This window comes from Topomyia yanbarensis, chromosome 3 (genome assembly GCF_030247195.1).
Source record: "Topomyia yanbarensis strain Yona2022 chromosome 3, ASM3024719v1, whole genome shotgun sequence".
In the NCBI taxonomy this organism is placed as follows: domain Eukaryota; kingdom Metazoa; phylum Arthropoda; class Insecta; order Diptera; family Culicidae; genus Topomyia; species Topomyia yanbarensis.
The window spans coordinates 387,963,671-387,991,178 of NC_080672.1; positions in this window are offsets into that span (position 1 = coordinate 387,963,671).

The window sequence follows — 27,508 nt, forward strand, 5'->3', positions numbered from 1 at the left end:
AATTTGAATGTAAAACAAAAAAATTGGCAAGATAAAGCAAACGTGTCTATCAATTAAACGACTGATTAATAAAATATCTTTGTTTTGTTTAGGTGGGTTAGCTACTGGATACGAAAATAGCAACACACATTTACAACTTTCTCAGTAAACAATTTCAAGCGAGCGGTTTGATTTTAAAATTTCTAGCAATAAATTGAAACAATTAATTTGCCAAAACTAATTCCAAGAAAGCCCTGAGACAGGAGAAAAATGTACAAAACCTTGACGTCTCAGGGAACGGGTTTGCGCTGCCATCACTTGATCCGCTAAAAAGCACTGCTCATGCCCAGAACCTGATTCCTCCCCGGCACTACCTTACGGCATTACTTCGGGGAGGGGTTTTTATGTGCATAGCATCCACTCTAATTCAACTACTTAGTAGTTAGTTCCTTCAGTAGGGTTACAGTACCACCCCTCGACACACCAAAACAGTCCGAAAGCTGGCTGTAAGTCAAAACTTAGTGCTCTTCCCCTACGAAGACAATCTGGGCGGCAAACTTCAGATTGTCTAATTCACCAAGCCCTTCGGTTTCCTGGTGTCATTTAGCACCACGACTCGGCTCCTTTGTACTATTTAGCACCGCAGCTCCCTTCTCGCACCCTTCAGCACCATTTAATCGTTGAGCTCACGACTTGTTCGCGAACTACTCGGTCTAGTCCCCAACGATAGATCTAGTCTACTCCGACTGAGAATTCCCCGGCGAGAGAGGTTCTCCTGATACCGAGCGGTAGATTTCCCTCGATACCGATATTCGTTTCCGTGAGCTGTTTAGTTCCCCCCTTCGTCCCGATCTACTCGATCTAGCCCCGGCGGTGGACCTAGCCTACTTAACGGGACAGCCAGTAGGTGCAGAGGACCATCCAGCGATTCCATGTGGAGCGGAGCTTCCGGTTCACTGGCGCCCCAGCGACCCGCTGCTAGCTATTCGACGCGGTCTACTCTGTCTAGTCCCCGGTGGTGGATCTAGCCTACTCACGAGCTACCCGGTAGCCTGACGTCCGGTTCACTGGTGCCCCGACGACTCGAACCCGGTGCTACGGCGCGTACTACTCAACAGGTGTCCGGCGGTGGGCCTAGTCTACACCGACGGAGAGTTCCCGGCAGCGGAATTTCTCTCGAACCACGATTTGTGATTTCACGGCGGCTTTCTAGCCAATGGCGGTATTTTGTTGGTCCCTTCGCCACTTCCTCTGCAGCCCAGAGAGTATAATCGTAATCACCCTGTTGACAGCGTCCCAGGTATGCTCGTCGCGGTACATCTCCAATGTTATTGTCCACTGTCACACCAGGTATACCCCTTCGAACTTCTTCGAACCTAGGGTATTCAAAGACCACGTGTTCCGGGGTTTCTTGCACGTTCGCACACTCCGGGTAAAGGGGTGACGAAGCATGTCCAAACCGATGCGAGTACTTCCGGAAGCATCCGTTCCGGAACAAAAACTGCGTCAAATGGGAGTTCGCCTGTCCATGATTCCCAGGCGTTTTCGACGTGATTGTTGAAGCTCCACCGGTCAATGATTATCACTCCTAATCGCTTCAGTGCACGCTTCGATGCAATCACGTGCCCTCCGATGTCGCTCTGCATCCACTGAACCGCTTTGCAGTTGCTGACGCTGCAGTTGGTGAGCTATTTGCAGCTTGATCCCGTTCATCCAGCTCTCGATCACGTCTAATGTCTCCGTAACCGACACCTCCACTTCTACAAGTGTCTCATCCATCACCGTCAGTGACATGTCGTCTGCGAAACCCACGATTTTCACTTGACTGGGCAGCCGCAGTGCTAAGACCTTCGTACATCCCGTTCCAAAGAGTTGCACCGAGAAGGGAGCCTGCTGTGACTCGCATTGACTTCTGCCCTTCGCTCGTCTCGTACAGCAGCTCTCTGCCCTAGAAGTAGCTCCTCAGGATGTGGCATAGATAATCAAGAACCCTCATTCTGTGCAGCGCTGCAGCAATTGCTTCCCAGCTGTTAAATACATTCTTCACATCTATCGTGACCCCAGCGCAGTATCGATCACCTCTTCGCTTCTGTTTAGATGCCTTCTCAGTACTCTCGAGCACTGTCCGAATTACACTCACTGTCGTGGAATCCGAACTGCATATTGGATAGTCCTCGCTCACCTTCCGTGCATTTCGTCAACCTATTAATGATGACCCTTTCCAGTTTTCGGCCAACGTCGCTAGGGAGGTTCCAACAAAGGAGCCAAGCTCACCTCCCTAGCTAACAGCCAAGGACTGCTGCCGGAGCAGCGAATAAACACGACGACGGAGAACGTGGCCGTTGTAGTTCCGACCGGTCGGAAGAAACCGCCCGCATTCCCGCCAACAGTAGTAGCAGATCGGCGAGATCCATCAGTGCGTAGTACAGCAGAGGAAGAAAAAGTCGGTAAATTTGTTAATTTATTTTGTTTGTTTACCTTTTTTTGTTCATGTGCGAAAATCCGAAATTTTGATAGAAGCACCTAGGCCGCCCTGAAAAGAAGGGTCCGCCTGGCAAACAAGAACTCGAGTAGTGGGCAAACCGCTACTTATATTTACTTACAGACATAACCTTCTTTTTCGTGACAAAAATAATAGGAACCGTTCGTGGTCGTAACTTTGCATGTAGTATTCTCAAAATTCCAGTATGACGATATGTAAAAACGGTACTGACAGTGGTACTCAAGCTGAGATATTTCAATCCACAAAATGCACACAATGATCATTATAACAATGACGGTACAGTGTATAGCATTTCTAAAGCGTAGCGCACACGATCGATTTGTTTCTTCTTCAAAATTAAATTAAATTAATTGAATAAATGATTAAAAACGATTATATAACACTAATTGTTACTTACGTAGTAGAACAACCAGTTTTTAAACTGGTATTGTCACGACTCACATTTCCACTGACAGCACGAAACCTGACGAAACGCTAACGGCAACCGTACAATGGGGTACAAATGTACCCCACGCCAACTTTGACACCAGCATCCACGAAGGTTATAAGCAAACTGGCTATACCACCTTTTCCTACTCTTACTAGAAACTCTAAATTGAATTATGGTTAGGGTCCCAGGTCGGTAAATGCCGAATTCTCGTCTTCACACGGCTCCAAAGAAGGCATGCGGTACATTTGTACCCCAGTGCAACGTTCTAAGGTTAAAATTTACGCGGTTTTTTTTAAATTTACGCGGGTTTTCATTTACGTGGCCTGTATCGCCCGCGTAAAAAACTTGTGTGTACATTATACCTATTGTTCTTCACTGAGGAGAACGTTGGGTAATACCACCTTTGTGCGAAAAGGGCACAAAAGCTGTAATTAAATTAACTATGGAATTTGGGTTTCGACTTCGCCTCATCAGAATCCGACACTAACTTTGTGGAGCATATATACCATAATGCATCGTGCATTGCTAATCCAAACCAAATGTTTCGATTTCACTAGCTCTCATCAGCCAGAGCTTTCACCATTAATTCAAATTCAATCCGAACGAACCACAATACAGTTCGGTATAACGCTAGCCTTCGCCCCAACCGAATGAATCGCCGTTATTGACATCGAAGCAACACCACGAGGAAACATGAACAGGAACGATTGTGTTCGTGCAAACTTGCATATGTATATTAGGGTGGGGCATTGTTATATGGAAAAACGTAATCATAGCCACATCAACCGAGCACATAACTTTTTTGGTACCTTTTGGGGTCCCAAACAACTGTGCAAAATTTTGGGTCGATTGGTGTTGACCCGGCGTTGCGCATTGCGTTTGAAATTTGTATGGAGATTAGTATGGGAAAAGCTACATTTTTGCATTTTTAATTCTACAGACTACAATTCTTCTTGTAGTATGTCAACAAATAGATAAAAGTATAGTTCAGGATATGCTGAACAACTTTGCCGAAGGATGTATGGTGTTAGAATGTCTCAAAGTCTAGTTATAGCTGTTCAAAGTTCGATACATCGAATTAAATCTATTTGTTGGCATACTACAAGAAGAATTGTAGTCTGTAGAATTAAAAATGCAAAAATGTAGGTTTTCCCATACTAATCTCCATACAAATTTCAAACGCAATGCGCTACGCCGGGTCAACACCAATTGACCCCAAATTTTGCACAGTTGTTTGGGACCCCAAAAGGAACCAAAAAAGCGCTGTGCTGAAAAAACGATCGTTTTGCCCCACCCTAATGTATATATTCTTATAACGTTGAACAGTTGGGAGCAATTTTCAGAGAGAGAGAGAGTGTATCAATATTGCCTTTTCTCTTGAACAGTGGTTTCCTTATTGCCTAAATGGTTATGTATTAAATGTGGTTCACGAATCTACATGCTGTTAAATCATTCAGATTTTTTGTTTATTTGGGGATGGAGGTATAATTTCGTAATATTGAATCTGAATCCGAATATATCCGCTAGACAAATTAGTTGTTCTCAGCGTATTTAGCTACGCGTAAGTTAAATGTAGGCTTGTGGGGCACACTTTAGACATCAGGCATCGCCGATTTCATACCGTAAAGAGTTGGGGAGAGAATTTTTTATATGTTCGGTATGCTGTGGGATATTTAACAATAAAGAAATCACTTAGTTTAAAGTTGAGCAAAAATGATAAAATTAGACACGCATTTCAATTTATTTAGAAATATTAGTGTCCCGAGTTAGTGCTTTAATGAACTTGTTAATTTAATTTTCGTTTGGTCAATAACAGTTAATTCGGAATATATCCCAACCAGGAGCGGATCCAGAAAAACATTTCGCAGGGGGTCCGAAATTTCGATTTTGAAATGTTCATTGTACAGTTCGTAATATGTAATGCACTCATTTAATTAAAATTAGTCTTGATGATTGAATCTCGTTTGACATGGTTTTGAATTTTGAACGAATTTAAAATTGAAACTGTTTTAAAATTTCTCAAGAAGTTAAAAAATTTCGGGGGGGGGGGGTCCGGACCCCCAAGACCCTCCCCCTGGATCCGCCACTGATTCCAAGTGAATCTTATTCTAAGACAGCCGATATTTTTATGCAACCAGACAATCTGAGCATGTTTCCGTGTTGCTTCAAACCATATGAAATGGAAAACGAAGAGTGAAAAATTTTCCCGATGGATTATTATTGTTTCTTCATTTTAATAAGTGCAACACTAATAAACCTTTCGAAATTGAACACAAGACAAGATATTGCATGGACCACGACGGACGTCGTTTTAAGTTTGTTTCACAATTAAATAAACATGAAGCATGGACTTCTAGTATCATAGGGTAAATCATCGCCAAACATTAAGGAGGAACGAACAATTGTACGGAAATCGAAAACGAAAAAAGCAGTGTTTTCCACGCCATGTGTTACATCTTCATAAAAATCAATCGGCTTATGTGTATGTGTAGAAAAACTCCTTTTTTCGTTTTTAACTTTTGCGCTTTTATCTTTTCAACTTGTAAAAGGGGATATCAGTCTCATTCAACAAAATCATTCATTATCAAATGTTCCCTTACATTTTAAATATAAGCAAGCGGATTAAATCAAACTAATTTTCAACTACTTCACGCTTTCGATAGGTTTTCGTAGCCAACACTAAAAAAATAGATCGCAAGGAAAGCGTACAAAAGAACATGTACATTCCACCCTTTCTTCTCGTTATTTCTAGAGATTTTTTTCATTACATCATATCTAACAGAAACGTCAAACGGAGAAAATCGCGTTCAAAAATTTCCTTGCAACTTTTAAATTTATTTAACAATTAAAGCACACAGAAGGCTATTAATTCTACTATCACCTCTGAATTTACTCATTGCAGGATCGTATAAGCATATTACATGTTTTTCGCGAAAATAATAGGGAGATAATTGGCCTGTGTTAAGCCAAAGGGGACCAAGCGCCATTTTGAGATACCTGCCTAAAAAATGCTATCACATCCAATGTAATGCTAGTAACACCCACATCAAGTTATTTTTGAGAACTCAAATAGTAATTGAAGGCAAATTAGTATCCCTTAATTTTCTAAGTTAATGGCAAGTTATCAAAAAATGATTTTTTGCATGAAAAATGCCAGAAAATAATCATGGCGCTCAGTTCGGTATGGTTTAACGCAGGCCAATTGAAAACTATTATTTTTTTACATTTTGCCGATCACTTTCGCTATTATGCTCTTTTACATATGTGGTCTTGGCAACACCGTTTGTAGATGGTACATTTTACTGTGACGTTTTGAGAGACGGGCTTGTAGTTGTGATATATATATATATATATATATATATATATATATATATCATGTGCTGTATTGCAACCGAAAGTGTAGATATGAGGTTTGGCATTGGCAAAACATACTAACTACAGTCGACTTGGAGAAACATCACAACGCAAAACATCACATCTACAAAATATTAGCAAAGCTTTGGTATACTATATGTGACATTATGACTTAAGATTAAATAAACATATAAAGAGTTATCATTTTTCTCTATTATTTGTGGACGATATAGAGTCAATGCTTAGCTTTTATTTGGCATAATAAACTCAGTTTGTTTACATTTGTTAGTTATTACGTTTTGAATAAACGGTAAACGTGAGTCGCACTAAGCAGGCAAAGAGAATCAGGGTATCTATGTACAGCTTGCCATAAAAACGAATGGTGCTCAGCTGTAGCTATCTGTTCGAATGAGAGAGAGAGTTTTAGTAACGGGTACTATTACGCTATGCTCATACAATGTTATATACATAGGTGTGGCAGAACACTCGCTTTGCTAGTGTTGGCAACCAAAAATATGTAAACAATCCTGAAGCACAACGAGTCGACGTCATAGCGCTCACACGATTCAATGGGAGCAGAACGAACGGTATGACGAAAGCAAGTCGATTTATTCTGTGATCACTCACACCACTCATGTAAGAATCACCTTACGAATACCAAAGGGTCATCTTAGTCACACCTGTATATACAAAATTGATGCTCATATACTAACCCTATAGAATAACAATGTTTCACCAGCCTTGGTGGTGGTGAACCACCACCGTCAACTCAGCAGCTAGGTAGTGAATGGTTCAATTGGTGGCATTTTCGTGAAGGCAAGAACGAATGAAGATTGTTCCTTCTTTTCAGTTTATTCGTTTTCCAAGCTCTGCTCATCAGCTTAAAATGAACTCTATTTCTTGCAGGACATCACTCATGACTAGGAGTTTTCTCAGGAACACAAGCGGTCTTCGTTTTTTTAAGCTAGCGTGAATCCGGCGCTAGCCTAGTCCTGTCACTAAGTTAGTGTCGGATTCTGATGAGACAAAGTCGAAACACAAACTCCATAACTAATTTAAATATAAAATGCTTAAAATGTTAATATTTCAAAAATAGAGAATAATCAATTTTTTTAAGAAAAATAAACGAATTGTTCCCCATCTAAAAATGTCTCCAAATCATACAAATGAAAGCATTATTTTTACTTTCTTTGTGAATTTGAAACTCCTCTAGTTTATGGAATAACGAAAGAAGGTATTAACGAAAAAATTAAACTCATTTTAAGGATAGGGTAAGGTGGGGCAAATCCGACCTAGTAAATGGTTTTGGCTGTTAAATGCTCATTTTACATCGGATCAAGTCGTTTTATATACCAAATTAAAGATGAGACTCTTGGGCAACTTTCTGTATATGGAATTTTATTTGGATCCTTGGAATATCTTGTGATACAAGCGTTTTACAAAAATGTTCATTTTTGCTGTTTTCAAAAATGGTGGGGTAAACCCGACCCCCTATGTTTTTGGTTGATTTAGTGCAGATATTATCCAAATTTTATGGTTTTTCAATGCTAAATCAATGAATGTTGTGTCATTGAATTGTAACATGAAGAAAATGGAGTTAAATGTCAACCTTGGAATGCTAAAATCACGAGCAGTAGCACGTAATTATATTCCCATTTGCATCAGAGTAATTGCTCGATGAATACTATAATCATCACGTTTTTGTGTCTTTCGTTTGTAATTATGAACCATTTTGCATAAAAATAATAAATAATAACAATAAAAATATATTTCAATTTCAAAAATAAAAATTTTCTTAGCAAAAAAGCGGTCGGATTTACCCCAATATTTAGTGGTCGGATTTGCCCCACCGCGTCATTTTTCATTACGATGCAATTAAAAAAAATATGAAAAAGATTGAACTAAATTCTTCTACGCACTTTGTAGGATTTTAATCAAAGAATTTAAATCCACTTACATTTATTATGCAATCACTTTAACAATCAGAAATATCCAGTAGTCAATGATGCACAAAAGTCAAATCAAAGGTTGTAAAAACACACTTTTTGTCGTTTCAGCATCTCAATGTAGACTAATGAAATGCTATCATACCACCAGTATGATTATTTTCGATGCTCTACACGACAACATTGATATTAGTTCGCGTAGTGCTTCTGATTTTCGATAACAGTGGGGGGTCGGGTTTACCCAACGGTCGGATTTGCCCCACCTTACCCTAAGTTTCATAGTCTTAGTGAAAATTTAAAATTCATGCATGCAAATCTTTATGAATCCACATTATCTTCCATCTGATGTGAAGTCATTTACGGATAGAGTTAATATTGTGGCATATTTTATCACTGGAAACATCGAAGATTGGTATCTGATTCCGTCATTGAGCCCTTCGTATGATTTTTTCAAGTAATTGTACAATTATACATTGTCGATGTTCTGATTTGGATTTTGAATGAATGTCTCTTTTACGCTCGTAACTGGAATTCAAAGTCAATACAGTTTGCATCTGAACATGCGAATTACATAATTGAAAGTAAGAATGACGTGAAAATCCAATTAGATTTGTAAACAACTCATTAATATACACATGAGCGAGTTGAATCGACACCAGCTCCTGTTTTGGTTTCTATTTTGATTCTTTATTATCTAACAGCTATCTTAGATTTCGAAGAAGTGTTGTTTTTTTGCATTCAAATAATATTATTATTAATATAGTTATTAATATTAATATTTATTCAATATTTAATTACCTTCTTTACTTTAATACATTTCCGATAGCTTTAATCCATCCCCAATGCACAATCAAAACAAATCATAAAGAAAAGACAGCATCAAATTTATAGTTCGTTTCCCCTGATGTCAACTTCGGTGCTACATAATTCTTCTCATTCCGCGGGACAACCCAATCACATAATTATTAAGAGCATGAATCGTTTTACCTTGTATTCGTGATGAATGTGAACTCGTTTGTCAACTTCCAGGTATACAGTAGTTCCAGAAAGAAAGGCAAAGCCGACTTAAATTAGACACGAAAATCCTACTGGAGCAAACCGAAACAGCAAACATCAATGCTAGGATCGCAGGAAAACTGAGCCCACCACCAGCACGCCCTCTACGGCACGAACGACGGACCGGGTAAACCCGAGCTGAAAACACAGTTCGGAACGCAAAAGGCAAAATAGCAGCCGGGAGGAATTATGATAGCAATATATTTCACATTATGAATGTCGCGTGTAATATTATTCTGATGTATTCAAATTTTCCTGACAGAAGTTGGGCGAGAGATTGCTTCGCAATGGAAATAAAATATGAAACGTTGTAACGACTGGCATTTTTCCCCCCTTCCGCTCAATCACCCGGTCGCTTACAATTCCGTGCTTCGTGGGGTTCCTCTCGGGGAAGAGTTTGGGAATTGGAATGAACGGTGGGAACGCAGGGCTTTCGGATTTGACGGTTCTGAACAACGATGGATCTGTCGTTTGGTCATCCTTTATTTTATTTTGCAGTTTTTTTTTCGTGGAGAGATGCACTGCTACATGATCTGTTGGGGATGCAATCCTCCGGCCATAAATGAGTTTTGCTTTTTCCAACAACCCTAAGCGTACTCTTATAAGTAATCAAAGCTACGAGGAAAAAAATACGCTAGCACTGAGGAGAGAAATGTTAATAAATAAGAAATTGAGGAAAAGCTGGTAAATATTCATTACACTCCCTTCATTTTTCGCAGCTTACAGCTCAGGTCGTGCGCAAATTGAAACGTGTGCGACAATATATGCTGGCTTGCTAACTGGCAGACTGGTATGCAAACACGGGGGTTGGGTGGTCCGCCCAGCTGAAACTGTGGGATGATGGTAGAGCACTGTGTTCACCTTGAAGTGGAACAGGCGACTGTTGGTACCTACTGGGGTTGTGATTTTCTCTTTTGCTTGAAACTCTTACTGTAGTGTCGTGTCAATATTGATGAACATATTTTTATACAAGGTGGAATATATATTTTTGCTTTGATGACAGTACTCGTTTCGAAAGCAAATTTAATGGGCCTTAGAGGAGGTTTATTTTTGAAAATGTTCTATATTTTGGATTTTGTGCGTCGTGCCGCAAATGTAAGTTGACACCATGGTCATAATTAAAATACCGTAATCTATATAAATATTGTTCATTGAAGCATCGAAATGATGTTAGCATTGTAACCAAAATTAGATAAACACACGTTCCACTCATACACGGTTGATTTAGCATGATTGTTCTCACTGATCTGGATTGTTAGTCTCAAATAATAGATGAATTTCTCAGTCCAGCATTTGAGTTAGTAACCCTCTAAAGATTTATGGCCACAATTTTTTTCAACCTCTGAACCCTCATTTAAGAGGGGCTCCGACTATAAAGGGCCAAAATCATCGCACGTACCTGCGTCATCGCAAGAAGTTGTTAAATTGCCGGCATGGTGCACGTTTTGTACCCATCGAGAAATCCCATCCCACAGCATATCAGCATTAGTGTTGCGAACAGCTTGCGTTTGATGATCTGATTAAATTTCTTCAGATGCCTCTTCCGTGCTATTGCACAGTGGAACTTTGTACAAAAATATGACAAAATTATTAAAACTGGTTTATATGACTATTACTTTAGTTTTTAATTAATTTAAAGTCTTTGAATCCATCTATCTATCAGCTTTCAAATCCACTAATTATTTTTCTTTTTTCCGATGAAAATGGTGGTCGTCAAAGATCCTCATTATAATGGTAGCCAATCAAATCTGATAGCAAAACTGGTTTCCAAAACTAAAAAAATCACAATTTTTTTAACTATATGTTTAGGTAACTAATTTGTAAGAAGATTTGAGCAACTGAAAGTAAAAGTCGCAAGGACAGAACATGCTTCGTAAAACCCGTTTCAAACCTATTAGAATATAAAAATCGGTAAAAAACTTCAAGCGTAAAAATCGGACAGAGATCCTACAGCATAAGAATCGCTTATAAAGTTAGATATGACGGTATTATTAACAGAAGAAAGTGAGCTAATAAACGTTTATAAATGAATATTTGAGAAAAAACTACGTTGGATGACTGCCTATCTTCACACATCATCACAAAATACAAAATTCCCCCTCCCCCATATAATCCTACGTCATTTATTATTTTGACCTGTACAAACACAGTTTGAGAGATATATGAATTATTTGAATGTATGACAGTTACTAGAATGCGAATATGAGGAGTATGTCGCAGTTTTATTAAGTACGAAATCTCAAGTTCTCTCTTGTTCCATGTAGTCCCAAGCTTCAATAAATCCATTTACAAAGTTTCACATAACAATAAGACCCAACTCTTAATTAGTCCCAAATTCCATATCCTTCAGATCAGACCTCTAAGTCGCTAATCTAAAACCATAACATACCATTCCAAAGTCTCAGTAGGAGTCCTATTTTGTGCTCATTTCTCATTTCATTAAGTCCTAATTTCCAATTAATATTATGCCTCGAGTCTCAAGTACTATATTTCAAACCCGTGCTCCACACAAATAGGATTTCAAATTATTTATGAAATATTTTCAACTTCTTGACTAGGAAAAAAATAAACATAAGATGTCATTTGAGTTCGGTCTCTTTACGATCGGTTTCTGGCGACATGCTTCTGATAATTCTGACGGAATACTGTGGAGAATTCTGTTTAAATTTCCATCTGAATATTTATTCGTATTTCTATGTTTTCCTGATGCTAGTTCTGGTGGAATTCTTCTCAGGATTCTGGTAACATCCATCTCCAAATAGTTGTGATATCTTACTTAGGATTCGAATGGTATACTGCTCAGGTCTCCTGTTGGATTTTGCTAATATTCTTAGCAAAATTCTGAAGAAAAACTGAAGCGAACTATGTATCAATCGTGAGTTAGGTTTCATTGGAAACCGGATTGGGATTCCTTCTGAATCCTGAGTAAGCTATCTCCAGAGTTAGGAACACGATTCAGATTGCTAATCCTTCGTAAATTCCACCAGAGTGGTCGCGTAGCCAGAAACTCGGTTTGGTGGAGGCTCGTAATTTTTCGAAAATGCCAAAATTTGATATAACTTGATATAAATAATGATTCTATAAACAAGAAGTATCACAGCGTGTTTTATTTCGTCGGTAGGACAGTATTGAATGTTTTGATAGCGAATTCAAATTAGTAATAAATATTAACGATAGGCTGATAAAAAATAATGAATTGAAAAATATACAAATAATTCAAAGCATAATTGTAAACAAATCAAATATTATCTAGGGTATCTATGATATGTGTATAACAGTTGTTAACGCTTATGTAGGTTACACAGTCCATGACCATGCGAGCGCGTATAGAACTATCTCAGCGGAGGCAGTATGTGATCTTGTTGGAATGATCCCTATCAAAACTCTGAAAACACTGACATGGCCAAGTGACAGCAGGATTGAAATTTGTCGAAAAAGATACATGGTTAGATTCGTTCTAGGTCCCCTCAAACCGGGTCATCCGAAAGTATGGAGGAAACTCATTATACCTATCAACGTTTTTGTCTGGCCGTAGTTGATTCAGACAGTAGCTACATTGGTTTAAAGACGCAGTGGCAATATTTTTCCTAGAGTGTATAAACTTTGACGAAACACACCACGGAGCACGTGGTCCTTGTCTGCAGTAGCTTTGCAACAGCGCGAAGGCAGATGATTTTGGTTAGAGTGGAGACAATTGTTGTTCAGAGGAGTCAGAAGAGGAAAAACATGAACAAACAGCATAAAATTATAGAAAACAGGGATTTTCTATAATTTTATGCTGACAATTACTTCGCAACCATTTGGCAACAAAAAAACATACACTTTTAGTTGCAAACTGGTTATGAAGTGGTTGCCGGAACTGAAATTGCTGCCAGGGATTTCTGTCGGAGTACCTGAGAGCTAAATCGTTTACGACGGCAGACATCGGTATCGGGAGAAATACCGTCGCCAGGGAACTCTCAGCACCAGCTAGCAGTGTAGCGCCACAAGGAATAATAAACCCGACGAATGATGTTGTAAAGAGATGCAAGTCATCGTGGTCGGCATCTCCGGATCGATTCGCGATTCGATAGGTGACGATATTTCCGATTGATCAGAGCCGAGAAGGTTGACCAGCGTGTACGAAAGAGCAGCACTGTAAAAAACGAGAACATGAACGTAGAACCCAAAATAATCACAAAAACAAGGGCGCAAGCCCCCTGAAATATTATCTAATGGTGGCCTCGGAAGGATGATGATTTGGAGAAGCAAGTGGTTTAGCTTTAGTCGGTAGGCTCACTACAAAACGCTGCAGTATGAATCCAACACTACCGCGAGGCAACATGTAGTGGTGTCTATTAAAGATTCCCTGTCAACGAAAAAATAAAAAGAAATCACATTATCCCAATTGAAATGGAATGACATTATTCAAATTTGTTGAACTGGGGCCTTTCATCAAACCTTGTGGGTTTCTATATCTTTCAAAATTCCAAATTTTACGAGAAACCATACCCCTACGTAGAGTTTTCGAAATAAATTTCCAATTAAGCAGTCTTTAAATGGGCGCAATTTTTTTTGAAAAATGGCGATTATGCCATTTTATGAGTAAAAAAACCCTGAATTGAAAAAAATATCTCGAAGATTCTATGTAGGGGTTAGGTATTTTATACAGAGAATGTATGCAAAGTTTGAAATAAATCGATTAAGTAGTTTTTGAATGACAGCTAACACCGTAAATTTTGTTTTTTTTTTCAGGTACGTTCTACAAAAAGCTTCATCACCGAGTCGCTTGTCGAAATTTTTCCATGGAAAAATTACAGAATATGATTTAAATGATACATTATAATGTACAGAAATTACTCCAATTTCCAAAAAAAAAAAAAAAATCTCAAAAAAGTGTTTTTTTTTCAAGCTGAAACCTTTACCCCTTTAAAAACTTGGCCTTGCCGGAAAGTTTTGCAAAGAAAAACAACTTACGTCGTTGAGCATGACAATGCTAGAATAAATGTACCCGTTTATATAGACGATGATAAGATTGATGTGCATCTGCACAATCAATCTCCGCGTACTAGCTATCAGAACATACGGAAAAGTGGAAACCATTTAGTTGGAAACCTAGAAAAAAAATTCCAACGGCGTTCAAGTCGTAAGAATGCGAATGATGAAGCCTATTCCTTCTTATCTGAACTTTCAATGGGAAATAGAAGGTGCTACAAAAGCTCAAATCACGCTGTGCACCTATGAGGGACAAACCCGTACGTGTCAGTTCTGTAACAAGAAAACACCCTAGGTCCCAGAACCGGTTTTTTAAAGAAAGAACTCCCGCTACTACTTCAAGACTAATCGTATGAGTCGATTGTATGGCACCTAAGGCGATTCGTAAACAACGATATTGTATTCGTTCTAATTAAAAAATGTGAGTGTTTGCAACTAAATAGAAACAGAAGCACGAATATTCCATTACTGAGAGTATCAATGTTTTCTTATCATGTTACCAAATTCCGAGGTATTTGAACGTCAGGAATTGGGCTATTGTTCTACCAACCAACTGAAGCTGAAGCTAAACTGGATCACGCTTTCAAAAAGGAGCAAATCTGTTTTATCCGTAGAGGAATTGATACTCAGCTTCAAAGCCCAAATTGATAAATTATCCATGGTATCTTGCAACGATTGTTGTAAATTTAAAGCTTTTGGTCCTGTGGAAGAAACAACACCATCATCTGCAAGATGTCCTAGAATGCATGGGCTGATAGTACAATTATTAATGCTATTCATGTATAAATAGTAGAGAAGGGGGCTTAAGCCTTGTGGAAAGCCCATGTAATTTATTTTGAATGTTGCCAAATCGTCATATGAAAAATGCATGTGCTTTTCTGACAATAAATTGTATAAATAATTATTTGATACCGGTGAAAGACCACATTGATGTAGTTTCTCTGAGAGAACATCAATGGAAACTGAGTGGACCTTTCATGTCTAATAATACAGACGCTATTCGTTCTTTTTTGCGTAAGCGAGTTGGATTTATGATGAAAGCAGCGCCAGGCCATAATTCGTTCCCTCTTTCCTCCTAAAACCAAACTGGGTGTCTGATAGCATGCTGTTCGCCTCAACCTAATTGTCGAGACGTCGAAGGATAATTGTTTCCAACAATTTCCTAATACATTGCAATCGGTCGATACGAGTTATGATCGGAGGCTGGTTTTCCCAGTTTTCGAATGGCGATAACTTTCACTTGTCTCTAGTCACGCTCAATATACTTGTTGAATAAATTCAACAAGCGTATTTTTGATAGTTACATGAGAGGAGTGCAATTAAAAATTCCAGCAAGGTCAAGTGCGAATCTATGAAATCTTTTCTTGCATCGCGAATGATTTCCTGCGCAGGAATAGAATCTGGACAACAGGGGGAGGCATACATCCCACTGAAGGATGAAGCAAAGTGAATTGAACTGGTCATAAATAATACATAAGAGGAACAGGTACGAAACAAAGTAGGGGAACATGGGGAGACTTGACCAAGCACAGAATTCTATTATTGGCTATGACGTATTCTACTAAGTTCCTATTTTTTTCAAAAATATTTGTATGCTTGTTTCGATCCCTTAAGGTCATTTTAAAAGTTGGGAATGAAAATTCCTTTCCTTATAGAAAATATTCCGTGATTAATAGTTTTGAGTTAGGTGATGTAATTTTTATCATACTGTGTATGGACATATTTACTCGACTAATAATTACTTTTAAAGTACTTATATCACATCTTATTCCTTATGAAATAGTGAACCGATTTTACATAAATCGGAACATTGGAATAGTTATTACTAAAATTTGCACGACATTGGACGTAAGAACCAATGTTGGGAAGACTTGATCAAGACTCTATGGGGAGACTTGAACAAGTGGCAATAAACTGAAGAAAGATACAAAAATTTCTGATATTTACTATGCTTTGGTATCTACTGTTAATGCTAATCACGCCACAAAAAATCCCATCTCAAACACCAGTCTATATCTTTTAGTATTAGTAATCAAAGTTAGCATTAATATGGCAAATCTCGTAACGTGTGAACATGCAGTGTAAGCAGTACAGATAATCCTTAAATCCTTAGGAAATGCATTTAAAAATCGAAATTCATGAAACGCAACCCTTTTATATCTTTTACTGCTACCTAAGGATCTCGACAATATGAAAAAAAAGGATTACAGTATGTTTTATGTCATCTTTTGTCCTGATTTTTTAAAATTCTCTTGGTCAAGTCTCCCCAGGCCTTGGTCAAGTCTTCCCGCAGTGGGGACTTGACCAAAAAAAAAAAAAAAAACGTTCACAGAAAAACTTTTATAACTTTGCAAAAATAAATTAAAATTTCTGAAAAAATCATGAACACGCACAATACCTTTGCACATCATATCTCGATGAGTTTTGAAGGATTGAAAACTTTTTTAGAGAATTATGCAGGTTTAGCTGAAAACCTGGTCAAGTCTCCCCATGTTCCCCTACGCTACACAGCGTTGATTATACATATATTATGGTGGTGATTATATTATATATTATGGTGGTGGAGAACCAATGCGCTCTTAGTTGCAATGCGTTGAACTCTTCTCTAATCAACGGCTTCAAATTGATAATCATAATCATAATATGAATACGTTAAAAACAGGCAAATTAGTAGGGGTATGAGGTGGTATCATCGTCATAAAGCATCGAATTCTACGACGCTGTGTAATAGTATAGCTTGAGTATAGCTTTGTTTGCTGTACGTGGTCTGCGTTTTTTTTGGTTTGTTATTTTTTTTGTTGCGATTGACATTTTTAAAATTTTATGATCATTGATTTTCTGCTCTTTTTACGCTATCTTGCGGCACACCGTGCAGTCGACTTTATATATAAATAAATAAATGCGTAAAGCCTAATTCGTAAAAATGTTAATTATACTAAAATTTAAATACTCCTCTTCCCTCCACTCGAAAACAGCTAACTAACTATAGAAATAACTGCCCCACATCGGCAGGCAACCCTCATTCTAACCACCTGCTACGCATAATTTAAGAACCCCTAATCTAGGGCAGCGTTTTTTTTATTATAGGGATTTGCGGGTGTCGCCGGATACTAAAACACATCATCATCGTTGTGGCGCTCGACCAGCCGCGTCATTCTCTGTTTGCTTCCAAGCCGTTTTGTGTTGACAAGAGGATTTATTTCCACCGTTCTACACCGTACCCTAGACCGCGTGCCGACCACTTTCTTTCGTTCGGTCGTTCGTTCGTCCCCGGGTCACAATTATGGTAGGTTACATTTTTATAACCGCACTTTCGCTGATGACCTACCCGCGGAGCTTGATGAGTCGAGCTGGGTGGTAGGTCGCTTTGCATGTCTGCATTGATGGCCTCCTCGGCTGCTTGCATGCTCCGTTAAGTGCTGCTGGATTCAAGGGCTAAATAGAGCAAGTGGTCTGGATGGGAACGCATTAATTAGGTTTATTTCCCCTGAGGGAAGTTGATTTGGCTTCATAACTTTGTAATTTGATCAAGTTTTACTGAGCTTTCGTTTCAAATTCACGCAGATTCTCGTGTTTATTACTCAAGGGCAGTGGGAGAGGGCTCGTAAAATCATAAAAGTGTCATTTGTTCACGCGGTTTTTATGCATGCTGGGGCAGCAGACCAACCCCAAGCAAGATTCTGATTGGGAAGTGGAGCCATGAAATGGTTATTTTTACAACCTTAATCATTTCGGACGCACTAGTTTATTACCCTTTCTCATGTTGACCTAAGTAAATGAGTAGGTATTTTATGCGTTTTTGGTAGAAAACAAGTTAATTACTCATGACATCGGTATAAACTCATCACTTCATTTATAGATGTAAATGGAAGCTTTTATTGCCACTATGAAACATACCTATTACTTGTTCACTTCAGTTGAACCAGGAATGCATGCAAATATGTCCAATAATTAACAAACATATGTTGAACAATTCCTCTGTCAAGAATTTCCAAACCAACCAATCAATTTAATGTTCTATATGAATACAACATCCGCTTGAATGAATTTTCCATAGTCACTCTATTGCACCTCCAATCATAAGAGTCGATTGTGTTTTGCAATTACGATCACATGCTAGTTGCTATGCATGCACTAAATTCCGTTTCATACGAGTAAAGGGTTATAAACTTTTTGTTAGCTTAAGGAGTATGTTGCATTGTATCATTTGTTCCTAGAGCTACTGTAGACGATTTATATATCAGTCGACAATAATTTGTTTATAACTTCTAAGTCCAAAGAACTATCGAAATTGAACTGTAATGTGAACAATTTTCAGCATACATAAAATGCTTTGTATTATTTGTATTGGCTTCATGTATACATACTAGAGTGACAGGAAAAAAATGACCCCTATCGGCCCATGCCTGAGTCGATTCTTAGTCCCACCAGGAGTACTTGCTCCAAATTTGAAGCAAATCGGACAAGTCTAGCTACCGGACCAACGTGCCTGAAGTTTGTATGGGATTTTTCGACAATTTACATGGAGAAAACCCACTAACTCGCATTTTCGCCGCTAGGTGGCACTATATGCATCGTATTATCACTGAAAGTGAAAATAAGAAAGATAATTTAATTGCCTACAACTTTGTCAAAGACTGTTAGTCAATCCGGCTTTGGTAAAAGAAGTTATTAAACTTTTAACGAAGTGATGTCTGAGTCAGTTTTGCATGGGGCCTAGCAGCGTATAGTTGTGGATTGGTACTCGATTACCACCAACTATACATTTTTGTGAGATAATGGTTACATTTAGCTGAAAGTATATTCACAAGAATTGTAGTACATAATACGAGTTATGTTTTGGTTAGAAAATTTTAGTTCCACCTCTAACCGCATAGAGGGCGCCAACACTAACTTTTCATAGGAGTGAGATAGAATATCGAGATGTTCGGAAGACTTATTTAAAAATGCTTGCTCTACAACTTTGTGGAAGACACCTAATCTCTATCTCTTTCCGTTAAAAAGTTAGTGTTGGCGCCCTCTATGCGGTAAAATGTGGAACCAAAATTTTCTAACCAAAACATGACTCGTATTACTTACTATAAATCTTCCGAACATACTATTGACCTAAACCTAACTATTATTTCCCAAAATGTTTTGTTCGTGCGAATCAAGTACTGATCCACAATCATGCACTGCTAGGCCCCATACAAAACTGACTCAGATATCACTTCGTTAAAAGTTTAATAACTTCTTTTACCAAAGCCGGATTGACTAGCAGTCTTCAACAAATTTGTAGGCGATTAAATTATCTTTCTTATTTTCACGTTCAGTGATAATACGATGCATATAGCGCCACCTAGTGGCGAAAATGCGAGTTAGTGGGCTTTCTCCATGTAAATTGTCGAAAAATCCCATATAAACTTCAGGCACGTTGGTCCGGTAGCTAGACTTGTCCGATTTGCTTCAAATTTGGAGCAAGTACTCCTGGTGGGACTAGGAATCGACTCAGGGGTGGGCCGATTGAGTTTTCAAAAATTCGTTATTTTTCTGGGCACTCTAATACATACCTTGTTTATTGCAATTTTTAAAGTGTATATCAATTATTTGCGTCACATGAATATTTTGATTTATGTGGTTTATGTTGATCGTGTTCAAAATTTCCTCAATTTGTAGTAGCTTCTACATTAATCATAGAATTGTGATTTTTTACCCATACTTCTCATGTGTACGAACTGAATTAAATTAATTTTAGATTTTTAGCAAATAGGGTGACAATAGAAACAGCTCAACCATTCACTATTTAGCCGGCACAGTCTAGTTGGAGTTTGATCAACGGTAATTAGTGCTTTTGCCGTTGTATCTACACAAGCAGGCAGTCACAGTTTTGTCGAATGGATAATACATTTTCAATAACGATTCGCAGTCATGACAATTGTCATATGAAAACATGTTGCGTGAAATTGAATTTTGCTGGTTTATTTTTATTTTTAATGTTCTATGATGCCTGCGAATGTTTTCGAGTTTCTATGATGATCGTAACTGACTTAAAAAAGGCAATAAATTTGAATATAATTTTCCGAAAATCACATGGTGTGTATGGTGTATTTCATATTTCTATCAACACAAAGTATGAAATAACAATTACCCACTCGTAAATAATAATTTACGCCTATCAGAATGAAAAAAAAAAGTTTTCGTTCTTGTCTGATAACTGGTTTTTTGAAGTGGAAAATTTCTAACCTCACAATGCGCGGTGGCTCGGTTCAGAATTTTCTGCTGGAAGTTTTCCAGTTTTTGAATGCGAATGACTTTTGTTGTGCTTAACGGAATAACTAGAGTTTAACACTATTTGATCGGAGCACACAGCCATTTTGAGTTTAATTCTGTAATATGTGCGACTACTAAAAACAACTGAAAAAATGAATTTTGGCGAAACAGTAATTATCTGCGCCACGATTGGTCCATTCTATTTGCCAACTACAATGCGTTGTTAGTACTGCCCCCTTTTGATTCTGATGAATGGTAACTCGCATAAAAAATGACTAGTTTGCACATTATTCAGTTTGTTTTTAGTTATCATGCCGTCCGGAGGTCGGCAGCAAAAATCGAAGGGTTTTTGGCGAATTCGTATCAGATTGTATATTTGGCAAAAGGTCCGAATTCTACAACGTATATTCCCCAATTCACTCACCGATTAAGCGGAAACAGTTAATAGTCTCACCCAAAGCAAGATATTAGATAAAAGATGATTTAATTAATTGTTGATGCCTACAAAAATTTTGTTATTTGGCATACAAACTTTTCAAAATACACGAAAGCTGAAAATAGCCAAGTTTGGAAAAGAGCTGCACCGCAACCATGAAAATGTGATATATAAGCTATTCATAATATTGCCATAATTAAGAAATAGCGGGAGTCAGTGGTCTGAATTGGCCCACTTTCCCCTATAGCTAAAAAAACGAAAATTGTTGCAATCATCTATCCTGGACGCACTGGTTGCTGTTGCGCGTGATCTTGCACGGGGCTGAATTCACTTTACCAAATGCTGCTAGCTGATTGTTCGGTCCCTCTCCCTGGCTCTACTGTACGTCTATGTCGTTGTTGCTAGAGCATTTGTGAGTTTCACTGATGGTTGTTTTTTGATGCTTCTTTTATTTTTGAGCCACCTTGGAGTATCCGTCTTCTATTTATTTTTTGAGCAGGTATATTAGATGCTGGTTTGAGGATGAGGCTTATTGTTTGACTGGCTGTCTGTGGTTTGGCAGTGGAAGGCTGTTTGTTAGTATGTATTGTAGTAGAATTTTTTGTTCATTTTCCGTGGACCTCTGACCGCACTGGGTGTCAATAACCGATGGCGGAGAAATTACTTCACCATCTGGAACCTAGATATCGAATCATCAACACATGTACCGGAACCAACGGCTTTAGTTCTTTTCCAAAGAAAGACGTGATCACAGATTTTTCACCTCAGAAAATTTCAACTACCACTGGCTGGATTGAAGCCAGATACATTGAGGTGAGTGGCGGTCACGCTTACAAATCAACCACCGAGCCGTTTGTGTTGTAGTAGATATATTATCTTTAGTAGCTTTGGCGCATGGATTACCGTAGTGCGTCGTCGTGGTTCTAGTTTACCTTTAGCGCCTACGGATTATTATTGTGTATTCGTTTTCCAAGTCTCTAAATTTTTCGTTGCTAATGCTAGGTGGATATTTGGAGGTACTAGGCGCATTCTTCACTCAATACGTTGCAGCAATCAAATGTGCTCGGTATTGCAGCCATAAAATCCGCTAGGTTGTAAGACATCGCTGTTATAACGTTCAATTAAATAATAATAATTTCAAGAGCAAGTTATACTCAAACCTTTGTCATAATGGGTAGAAGTGGCAGCACTGCTGAATCGCCCGAACGCGTTTGTGTTCGTTCTTGTTTTTTTTTTCTATATTTCGATGAAATAGAATGTAGTTAATTGAAAATATGAATTACTTATTCACCAGATGTTGTATTTGGTTGAATTGGGTGTTAATTTGTGAAATTATCGTGATCCTAATGCATTTTTTGCGTAGATATTGTATCGCAACTTCTAATAATTTTGATATGCACCTGCGTGATTCGAGCCACTAAAGAATGCACCCGTTCTTTTCGGTTGGTATTGGGGCGTATAAGACAAAGAATTCTTGAAATGGGTCGTTGGATATATAATAGAGCTATTACCTTCCGTCTCCAGGCTTAAAAACGTTTTGATGCAAAAAAAAAAATATGAACATCGTCGTATTCTTTTCGATAATTTAAAAAAAAAAGTTTGATGTGTTTATCCTAAAATATTTAAATTAAATTCAGTTAATCAAAATTATTCACAAACATCTAACTTGGACTATTTCGATAAAATAACTATTTCTCACCTCCTTAATCTATACTGATGTAGAATTGAGGTACTTTTTAAGGTCAAAAATGAATTCAGTACACAAAATTACTTGAAACTATCTTATTTAAACTGTTTCAAAAAAGTTTAATTCAAACTTTGTTTCCAGGAAGAATATTTATAAAATATAGAAAGGGGAGCAAAATTAACTAATAAGAGCAAAAAGTGCATTTTTTGCATTTCGCAGATTTTTCTGTTCAAGTAACTAATTAGAGTTAAATTTTTCCACCGTTCTAAAAAGTTGTAAAACTAACTTTTAGAAATTACAGATTTTTGGAATAAATTACCTCAAAACCAAACTACCATTATTGTGCACAAGATGAACCAGATCCTATTGGATTACCAAGATTTTTGTCATTTTACTTTATTTAATTCCTTCACTGAGCATTAGAATTATTGTTTTTTTTCCATTTTTGCTTTCTTTTCCTTAGTGTTAATTATATAATAGACATATAACATGGAACTATTCTCGGAAACACATGCGCAAGGCTTTTCGTAGAGTGTTATCGCTTTATAATACTGACATGTGACGATCTGGCATTGATACATACAGATTAGTAGTCTGAGCAATAAAAGCAGCCTGTATGCATTTCAGTTCGTTAAGTCAGATACTCAGCGTTGAAATCGCTTTATAGTAACATGCCATGTTGAACTTACATTGCTTTAGTAAGGGAAGGTTAGGGTTAATTCGGTAAAAAAGGACAATTGTTTTTAAAATTTGCTTTGGCGATATAGAAAGTAGCGAGTTACGAGAAATCTCCTAAAGCGCCTCAAACAAAAGTCGTTTTACAGTGTACATCATAACTCAAAGTCTACCGCGCCAAATATTTTGAAACTTTTCACAGTACTTGTCTACAAAATTCTCACCGTCGTAACCAGGATGTACATAGTAAAGCTTTCTTGACCATACTTTTAAATGATACCAATACTAAATTACTTGTATGATGGAAGAGTGACCATTAGCCTTTCATTTTCAACAATTGTTCCACGTTACGAACAGATGAGCAGACACGACAATAACTAGATTCAACACGCACGATGTTGCTACGATGTGTACGTTTCAGATTTTGATACATACGATTTCCACAGCAGGAATAGAAATCATGGTTCTATGTTAACGTACAATATAGAAGCAATGAAAATGGTAGAACTGTTTATAATTCGTTTGCGCTGTGCATTTCTAGCAATCAAAAGCAATGAATAAATTCTAATCACAAAAATACAGAGACCTTTCCTAATATTTGTAAATAGGTGCTTCTAAAACCAACAAATCACAAACACAAAGAATAATATTGATGATATCATCTTGAAAAATGTCAAATCCGACAAGCTGCGTTTCGTCCATTCAGAGATAACAGAGGCGTGATTAACTTTACGCATGCACGAAGTGGAACAGTTAATCAAGGTGAAAATGGAGTTTGTGCTTATAGAAGTGGAACACATACAATTTCATCATACGAGGAATGTAGTACCGATAATGTTCAATTCCTTAGCCGCGTCAGAAAGCTTCGTAGCGAAGAGCAACGTACAATAAGACGTCGAATATGAAAACGTTAAGCCCAACATCCCCGTGTATATGGACAATGATATGATGAAAATTCGCCAACACGATTTGGCATCGCGCACTAACACGAATTATATCAAAAGAATCAAGTCATTGTATGAAGAAGAGGATTCCGTCACAGGGACGATCCATAAATGACGTAGCATTTTTTGAGTGATTTTTAACACCCCCCTCCCCTATCGTAGCATTTCGTCACAAAAATCTAAATACCCCCCTGGTAATTACGTAGCTTGACGGTAATTCTCCCCCCCCCTTTCACCGTAAAATTAAAAAAAAAAATAAAAACCGATGTTATTTAATCCCCTTTAAAAAAGCTACGTATGACATGACCCCCTACCCCCCTGTCGTCACACATCATCACAAAATACAAAACTCCCCCCTCCCCCATATAATGCTACGTCATTTATGGATGATCCCAAATGGTACTTGAAGAAACTTTTTCCTGTCATTTTCGACCTTTTTCGCACCTCTTTCTTTTGTTCACGAGTTTTCCGCAGCCATCTCGGAGCCTTACTTGAACCATAAATTGGTTAGACCTAGGATTTAATTCTCGACTTTTCTTTTGCTATTCGCCTCCATCTATTATGCCGCCATTTAGCTCCAGCCTCAGTGAGCCATTTGCGTGAGTCTTTCAAATTCCAGCTTTATCACGATTTACTCGAATAGTCCCGGGCGGTGAACTTACCCTACTCCGACTGAGAGTTCCCCAACTGAAGATTTTCTCCCGACATCGATACCCACTTTCTTGAGAAATTTAGGTCCCAGTTTTATCAAGATCTACTAGGATATTATTCGGCAGTGAAACTACCCTACTCAGATGGAGTAAAGCATAGAGTTCCCCGGCGGCGGAATTTATCTTGGTACCGATGTCTGCTTCTTGAGCCAATTAGCTTCCACCCAATTTGAATCTACCCAACTATGAATTCCTTGGCAGTGGATTTATCCCGTTACCGATGCTTGTTCTCGTGAGCCATATAGTTCCCCGCTTCGTCCGAATCTACTCGATTTAGTTCCCGGCGGTGAACCTAGCCTACTTAACGGGCCAGTCAGTAGGTTGTCTAGCGATTGTGGGTGAAGCATAGCTTCCGATTCACTGGCGCCCCAACAATCCGCTGTTGGCTGTTCGACGCAAGCTACTCGATTCCGGCGGTTGATCTAGCCTACCCCGGCGAATAGCTTCCCGGCGACGGAATTGATCGCTAGTCAGCGGCGCTGCTTTGTTGGATTCTTCGCCACTTCCTCTGCAGTTCGGCGAGTATATTCGTCACTACTCTGTTGACCTATTCTCGTGGCACAACTTTTCGACGATATTGTCCAGTGTAACGCCAGGCTTACTTCTTCGAACCTAGTGTAAACTGTGTCCGTACCGCAGGACTTGTCCAATCTTCACTATCAGCCCAATGAACTCACGGCCTTACTTTTCGACAAAATCAATGACGCACAGAACCGGCAGACAAGTGTTGAGGTATTTCAGATCGCGGAGTAAAAGCGAACTGACGCCTACTGTGTATATTTACGATAGAATCGCCTGCTCCCGTGTTTAATAGTATGGGTATATTTTCCCGATAGTACCAGCATCAAAATTGGTTTAGACTAGGGCATTCGAATTTTGAAGGCGTCTTGTAAGTTCACATAATCCGGTCAAAGGGGTGACCAAGCATGCCCAAACTGATGGAGATAATTACAGTAGCATTCGGCTCCGGACAAAAACTGCGCTAAGTTCACCTCTCCATGTTTCCTATGCACCCATGCCGACATATTTGAGATGATTCGGGGGGCTACCTTCCTTGCTCCGCGTTGTGCCACTTTTGCTGGTACTTATCCAACGAGTCCGCTCCAACCAGTCTCCTTGCGTTTCGTGTATTCCTCCGCTGGTAGCATTCCACATCCGCAGTCAGAGCGTTCGGGTATCTTCTTACTTGACGTCCAAGGCCAAATCATAGCAAGTTATTAACTACATATTTGCACATACTCTGGCAAGACGCCAGAGTATGTGCCAGATTCATCTACCACAACCAACACTAACAGTCTTCAGTCTTCGACATCTGATGATACAGCATAGGCAGCAGGCCAAAAATAAATACCAGCCTAATAATATTCCACGGTATCCAGAATCCAATAACTAACATACCAAGGGAAGTAATAAACGAAAAAGAAGATGGCTATACCAGAGTCATCCGAAAACTCAAAAAACACCAAACATCTAACAATGAAAACCGGAGCTGCTCTAGCGACGATGACATGGACATAAATACGAGCGAGGAATAAGGCAGACGGAACGACCAACAAGCAGCAGAGGGTAAACCTGTCTATGAATCGTCACCGAGAAAGAAAATCAACACACGGCGGCAGTAATACTCGGTTATTTTTTTAAATTTTTCTTGAATTGTATTTTTTTCTTCGATATGTACATTATTTTCCGAAAAGCCGAATGACCCCTTGAGGTTTAAACTTTAATAATTAGCAATAATAATAATGAATCTACTGAATGGTAAAGATTCAAAGAAAAAAAAGATGTTTCAATGTGGTCAAATAACTTAGTTCGCGGATTTATGTAGGTGTTAGCTCAATTGACTTTCCGATAACCCATTTCGTGCACAGAGCAAGTCATGTCGCGATATTCTTGTGCCACCAAATAAGCTGCACCGTCATCGATGAATCGAATGACTGATTGGAGTCATTCCAAGTACGCATTTTGAGATGTCGAAGAAGATCCACTGATGCATATACCATACTACTTGAAGCGTATAGGAAATTATCTACCACATCACAGACGAACATTCTCCTACAATAATCAATCGAGATTGCCCGTTGATTCTTAGCCGAAACGTCAGGTAAGCTAAATTGACCCTCTTCGTCGCCAGCTTCTCCTTACCAACTGAAACGTGGGTGGCGTCGTGCAAACTTGACAACAGTTTTTCTTGGATTAGCCATCCAACTTAGTGCTAGCATCTTCAACCTTCTCGACATTGATGGTGAACTAAAACGTAATTTAGTGGTGAATGATTCGTTTAAACGTCGAACTTAAAGGATGTTTGAACCCAGAATATTTCATTAAATCTAGAATTTCCATTTTGACGATTTGCAAACTCTGCGAAAACTATCCCCAGCCAACATTTTGATTCACTTTAATAGTTTGCAATTTGATTAACTGTACTCTTCAACGATATGAATTGGTTGTATAAAATGCACAGATCTCTTCTATGCGAACAAAAGTGGAGGCCATATACGTACAACAAATCGGTATAGTAGAACTATGTGATTTACGACGAATTTTGATCTCATCAGAAGCATTATA